Source organism: Serinus canaria, chromosome Z (assembly GCF_022539315.1).
Source record: "Serinus canaria isolate serCan28SL12 chromosome Z, serCan2020, whole genome shotgun sequence".
NCBI classification, from domain to species: domain Eukaryota; kingdom Metazoa; phylum Chordata; class Aves; order Passeriformes; family Fringillidae; genus Serinus; species Serinus canaria.
Genome location: NC_066343.1, coordinates 44,683,622 through 44,689,621, shown reverse-complemented (window position 1 = coordinate 44,689,621; position 6,000 = coordinate 44,683,622). Strand labels below are relative to the sequence as shown.

The 6,000-nt window shown below is 37.2% G+C and overlaps 1 long non-coding RNA gene across 7 annotated transcripts in view; it reads left to right on the top strand.

Moving 5' to 3' along the window:
• The first annotated feature begins 4,742 nt into the window (after positions 1–4,742).
• The window catches only part of LOC108962605 (uncharacterized), a 66,603-nt gene continuing 65,345 nt past the window's right edge, over positions 4,743–6,000 (top strand). For all 7 annotated transcript variants that reach the window (XR_007780556.1, XR_001991279.3, XR_007780557.1 and 4 more), the window contains exon 1: positions 4,743–5,211. This is a non-coding gene — a long non-coding RNA (uncharacterized LOC108962605). The remainder of the gene's footprint in view (positions 5,212–6,000) is intronic.

Below are 6,000 nucleotides of genomic sequence, written 5' to 3'. Positions count from 1 at the left end.
GATGACTCTTCTGATGCCTGCTGTTAGAGAAGCCAAATTAGATTTTGGTGTAATTTATCAGAGCTGGAGGCCACCCCATGTTACAGTAGTTGTCCTAGTTATACTTATGGTCACAATTGCCGTACTTTTTTATGCTAATTTCCTTCCCTTTGTGCCCACAAAGGGGAAGAAATGAATAATGGTGTTTCTAGTCCACCAATAACTGCTGAATACCTAAGAGCCAATATCAAGTGTGAATGAAGACCTCTCACAGGGATTCCAGCAAGTCCAGTTGCCACAGAGGCTGTCATGTCTCTGCACATAAAAGTTTCCTCAGACCAGAGCATAGCAGAAGAGACGGACGTGAGAGAAGGAAGGTTGTGAAAGGGTTACTCAAGACTTAGTCCTATGCAGAAGGCTCCACCCCATCTGTTAATGGGGGATGTTCAGCACATATTTCTGGGCTTAACTCACAGTATCTTAACATTACCCCTGGGATGAAATATACTCTCTTTTACGAGCTCAGGAGTAGTAAAATAAGAACTTTGGTGAATTATGCAGAGGTCATCCTAATTCATAAATGTGAAATGGGTTCCCTCCAAAAATGGTTTGCCATGTTTTTTTACCTTATTTTTGGATTGCCATGATTTTCTATATTTAATATTTTGGGGTTTTTTTTTTTTTTTTTTTTTTTCCATGGGAGTTCATTTCTATGGAATTTTTTTACACTCCTCCCTGCCCTGGTCAAGATTCTAGTATGCAAAGTCAGATTTGTTTTAATTTTTTAAAATTTGTTTTAATTTTTGTGATTCACTTCTCAGAAGGCTTTTGGATTCTGAGGGAAAGAACCTCTCCTGTAATGCTAAGGCAGGGACCAACAGAAAGGAAAACAGAAAAGTATATTTTTTTACATTTTTGCCACTCCTTGTGAAGCTTATTTAGAGCAAATCATATGGCAACTCTGAAAAGCATACTGGCACTATATCCTCACCTGGTTTGAGTGGTTTTCATCCCATTTCTTTAGATCCTCTTCACATCCATACCTAAGGACACTAACTTATGGGTAAGACAATATGGTGGTGTAGCCTCTGTAGAATCACAGAACAGTTTGAGTTGGAAGGGATCTTTTAAATGTTTACAAGTCCACCCCTCTTAAATGAGTAGGAACATCTTCAAGTAGACCTCCAAGATTATTTATCTTTGAATAGTACATCAGATTTGCTACCTTACTCTGCACCCACAGCAGACCACACCATAAGGCTACCTACATTCTTTCTCAAGTGGCCTGACCTGTCCTTTGCTTATTCAACAAATAAATGAATTCATCATGCCTGAAAGGGAGAGATGCAGAATTCATGGGGGACTCAGTGTGATGACCCCCACCATGTCTTCATGAAAATGATGCTAATTGATCTGTAACTAAAGTTTAAAAGCAAGGAGCCCAAGCTAGTTCTATTGTTGATGAGCTGAATCTGTGTTTGCCAGAGGTTTTCTAGTTAATCCTCAGAACAAAGAAGGTAGCTTTGTTATTAAAAAATTTCCCACATCATTTCCGAAAAGGCAGCCAGAATTAGCAGTAACTGGTACTTTATTTCCAAGGCAAGCTCTGCTGAACAGCTGATACTGAGCAGGAGGGAATTGTTCAAACATCTGTCTTTGTGGCAGAATTTGAAGCTTCTGAGATGATTCCCCATAACTGCAGATATAAAGAAGAATGAACAGGCTGATTTTAGGGAAAGTGTGGTTTAAAAAAAAAAAACAAAAACAAAAGCAAAACAACAACAACAAAAAAAAAAAAAAAAAAAACCAAAAAAAAAAACCACCAAAAAAGGTTTGAATTCTTAGACTGTGCAAGATTTTTCACTAGAAAACAGAACATATACTCTAAGGCATTTCTTTGTAATTTCATTCCATATGTTAGACAAGTAAGTATTCAGAATGCTACTCTCTTTTTTTCAGTAAAAAGGAATAAAAATTGATGTGTTTCCCTTCTTTTCATTAAAGGAAGGAAGTGAGAAGTGAATATAGGCTAAAGATATATTCATGGCAGTTTGCTGTCATTTCGCACAATTCCAGAAGTGTATGTAAAATGGAAAGTACAGGCCAATAAAAGTAATTTTCTGAGTCCTATTAGCTGCCAAATGGAATCACAATATACAGTTAGCTGGAAATCTGCAAGATTTCACACCTAATTCTACTGGACTGAAATTTTAATTTGCCATCAGAACAAAACCTCTAATTGCAAGCAGAAGCAGCTTATTGCATCTTTTATGTGACTCTGACTCACATATTGACCAAACTGTAAGGAAATAATTTTCCTTTGCATAGAGATGATGATCCCACTTGGATGTTCTGTACCTAAGAATTCCTCACAATTTACTAATAAGAAACAGAAAATGAGAGGAAATTATCTTCATCTGTTTCTCTCACCCATAAAGCCCAAAATAGACAACGTGTTAGAGCAATTGCATACCCTTGCACCTTCTCTAGTTAACTCCTCTTGCACAGTCCTCAACTAGCAAGCTGCTAAAGAAAAGAAATATGTGGGGAGAGCAACTTTTGTATCTCAGGTATCAGGGAAAGGATTGCAGTAAATGCAGGGGGAAAACAGAAAAAGAGTTGACTTAGGAGTTAGAAGGGTAAAGGGAAAAATGGGGGAAAGGGCGCCTACTGAGACTTCTCTCTCCAGACACTCATGATCAAAGCCCAGCACTGCCATTAGGCAATCAATCTGCAGTTGCATACATAAAACTTTGGCAGTGTATAGTCTCCACTGCTTTCAACAGAGGCTTTAGACATCTGAAACTGGGCACTCTCCCAAAATTTAGATCCAGTTGAACTGTACATTCCAGAGAAGGCAGCATCAAATCAGAGGCCCTCTTTTACTATGTTATTTTCAAGCTAAAGTGTATAAAAAGTTATGCTGCAACCTCTCCATTTAACCTCTTGAGTTGGCTATGTTTGTGTCCTCCAACTTCATAAAATGGCACACACCGCTAGTAGGCAATTGCTGGCTAAATACATTGTTGTTTTAGGAGAAAATTCTGATAATGTGTGCCTTTCTTTCCTGACTAATTCTTTCTGGGATCATTCAGTTGCCTACTACTTCTTAATTTTGCAGACAGAAATCTGCTTTGGCATCGCATCTTATAGGTGTAATGCACATTGTCTCTTAGGATGAGTGACTCTGAATCTCCTGATTTGTTTTGCTTTTCATCTTTTAAACCTTTCTGTCTTTTGTGGTAGGACATTCTCCTAGACTTCATTCAAAACTAGTAGTAGCAGCCAGCCAAAGATTTAGCAGCTACCAATTCTTACTCACACCACAGCCAGAGGTTTCTCAAGCAACTGCACTGGATTTCTTGCAGAAAGATACACTCAAAGGAATTCTGCAGTCACAATCAAAGTACAGAATGCAGCCTCAGTTACTTAATCCTAGTCTATTTACCTACACCTCTAGATCCTTCTGCTTTCTTCTGATAAAACACATCTTTATAAATAACTTAATCTCTATGTATCTGAAGAATACAGAAGCTGCCCTACATTTACGAAATTTTACAATTACAGAGTATTCCATTTCTAAACACTCTATCTATCTATCTATCTATCTATCTATCTATCTATCTATCTATCTATCTATCTATCTATCTATCTATCTATCTATCTAATCTATCTATCCTCTTTCATTCCATTGTCAGAAAAGAGTGCTGTAACTGTAAATATATGGGAGATTTGCTGAACTCTTCCACATTCAGAAAAATGCCCCATGAAATGTGCAGCCTTTAGTGAAGTTCTGCAGAAGAGATCTTTCCACAAGAAAAAGTCAGAGACTAAACACCACTTAATAGGATACACATAGAAGTGTGGTGAGATCCAGAGCATGCCAATGAAATCATCTGTTTATTTATGATAAGAAACTCACTTCCTTTTGGATAACCTCAGGATTGCTTTTGTTAAACCCTTGGCAGCTTAAAAGTCATCTTGCTTTCCAGCATCTGAGCCTTCTTCCTTTCTCTTTTCTTCTCTCTTCCCCATACAAGGGCCCCCTCTCTTCACTCAGCTCCCACTCTCCCTCTCAATGACATTCTTTCGGTACTTGTCTGCACAAACAGCACAAGGCCCAGGCTGTGCTTCTGAAAGCCAGGAATAATGCCTTAGTATTTTGCAGTGATTGATGCACTATCCATGGAGAATGCTGTACCATGGTCAGAGAGGTTCACAAAGCCATGCACTATTAAGGTACCTGCCGATCTGCTTTTTACTTTCGCTGTAACTTAAACAAAAAAATATGGTGGATGTTCCATGACTTTATGGTAATTTTTCTTGGTGTTACTGTGAAGCTGGAGCTCAAGATTTCAAGTCAGATCCAGACAAGGAATCACACACACACAGATCTATGTTACAAAAAGGTCTATATTTAATATTTAAACCAGCTAAAATTAGAATAAAATATTTTGCTTGAACAGATCTACAAGACAAGTCTTTAGTTCAGGGTGTGCTCCCTAGCCTAATCAAACACACAAATAACTTTACTTTGATTAGTTTATCTAGGGATATACTAATATACTAATACATATATACCATATTGAAATATATATACTATATACTAATATATATCAGCTCACATTTCCTTTCCTAAACCTTTGGCCTGACATGACAAAAGTACCTTCCATGTGTATCCAAAGACTAGAATACAGCCCAAGATGTTAATACTTGCCCAGCTTGGGTGACTAGAGACATTGTGCTTTACCTTACGCCTGATCCTGCACCCGAGGCATGCAGACATCTATTGCAAGTTCTAAAGGGTTAAGAGATTTCAGTTTTATTGTGATCTGAGTAGCTGAGTAGCTGAGTAGCTGAGTTCTATTCTTTAACATTAAAGGGGATGCTCCCATTTCCATCAACAGCAGAATTCTCATTAACTTCAGCATTAAATGGGAATATTCACTGAGCACCTGTCAGGGGAAAAAGATATGGTAGAAATTGGAGAGTTTTAAATACCTATACTGAAAACATTGATCCAAACATACTGAGATGCTGGCAGTTCAGGAAAATCTTCATTGATAACTCCTTAAGAAATTAACCTGCTGCCTTTCTCTGATTGTGATTTTGTGTACAAAAAGCTTAACCCTTAGGACATTGACATTTTACCAAATGACCAAGCAAACAGTCAGAGCACAGCTGGATTTCAGTCAGAAAGTCTCCTGGGCAAAGTCTCCTGGAGTTTTGAAGGTAATGAGGTAATTGCAAGATTAATTTATATAGATAATTAAACAATTTAGTTAATTTATCGTTGCTAATTATATGCTATATGCGCTATTTTTCTGTATGCCTGTGTTGTATGAGTAAAACCTGAAAAGCTTACAAAGGTTTTCCAAGTTTCCACAAAATGTTGCCATCTACTGTTAGTATAATAATAATAATAAGGAGAATGCTAAATAAAACTTAATGGGTGAAACAAGTACTGTAATTGTGGAAGAACTTTGTGGTTATTTGTGTCCTATTTTGCTGATGCACAAGGGACTTTGAATGCACAGGCAATAATGTGTTCGTAAATCCTTCTGTATGTCAGAAGGAGAATAGAGTTCATTGTTTGCAAGATCTCATTATTATTACTTTTCAGCTCTAAAAATGTTGTAATAGTTTCCAGAACTAACATTTATGGTATTCAGTATGTTGAGAGAAAATAGGCTTAATTGAAAAGCTTGTTCGAAATGTTCCTCATCTATGGTTTTTTTTTTGACCGAGCACCCAGAAAAGTGATAGTCTTTCACATAGCAGATGTGTTAAATGTTTTGCTTCTCCTATTAAAAATTAGAAGTGCACACATACATACATGCACACACGCTTTACTGAAAAATGCATGAGGGATACATCACAGTCAGGCAGGAGTATCTTAACTAAGGACATAAAGACCCATCTGTTTCAGACTGTTTCTGAGCTGACAATAGCAAAACTACTGTCAGTCTTTTACATTACACACAGCTGAAACAGTTAAAAATTGGTAATCATTCTCAAAGA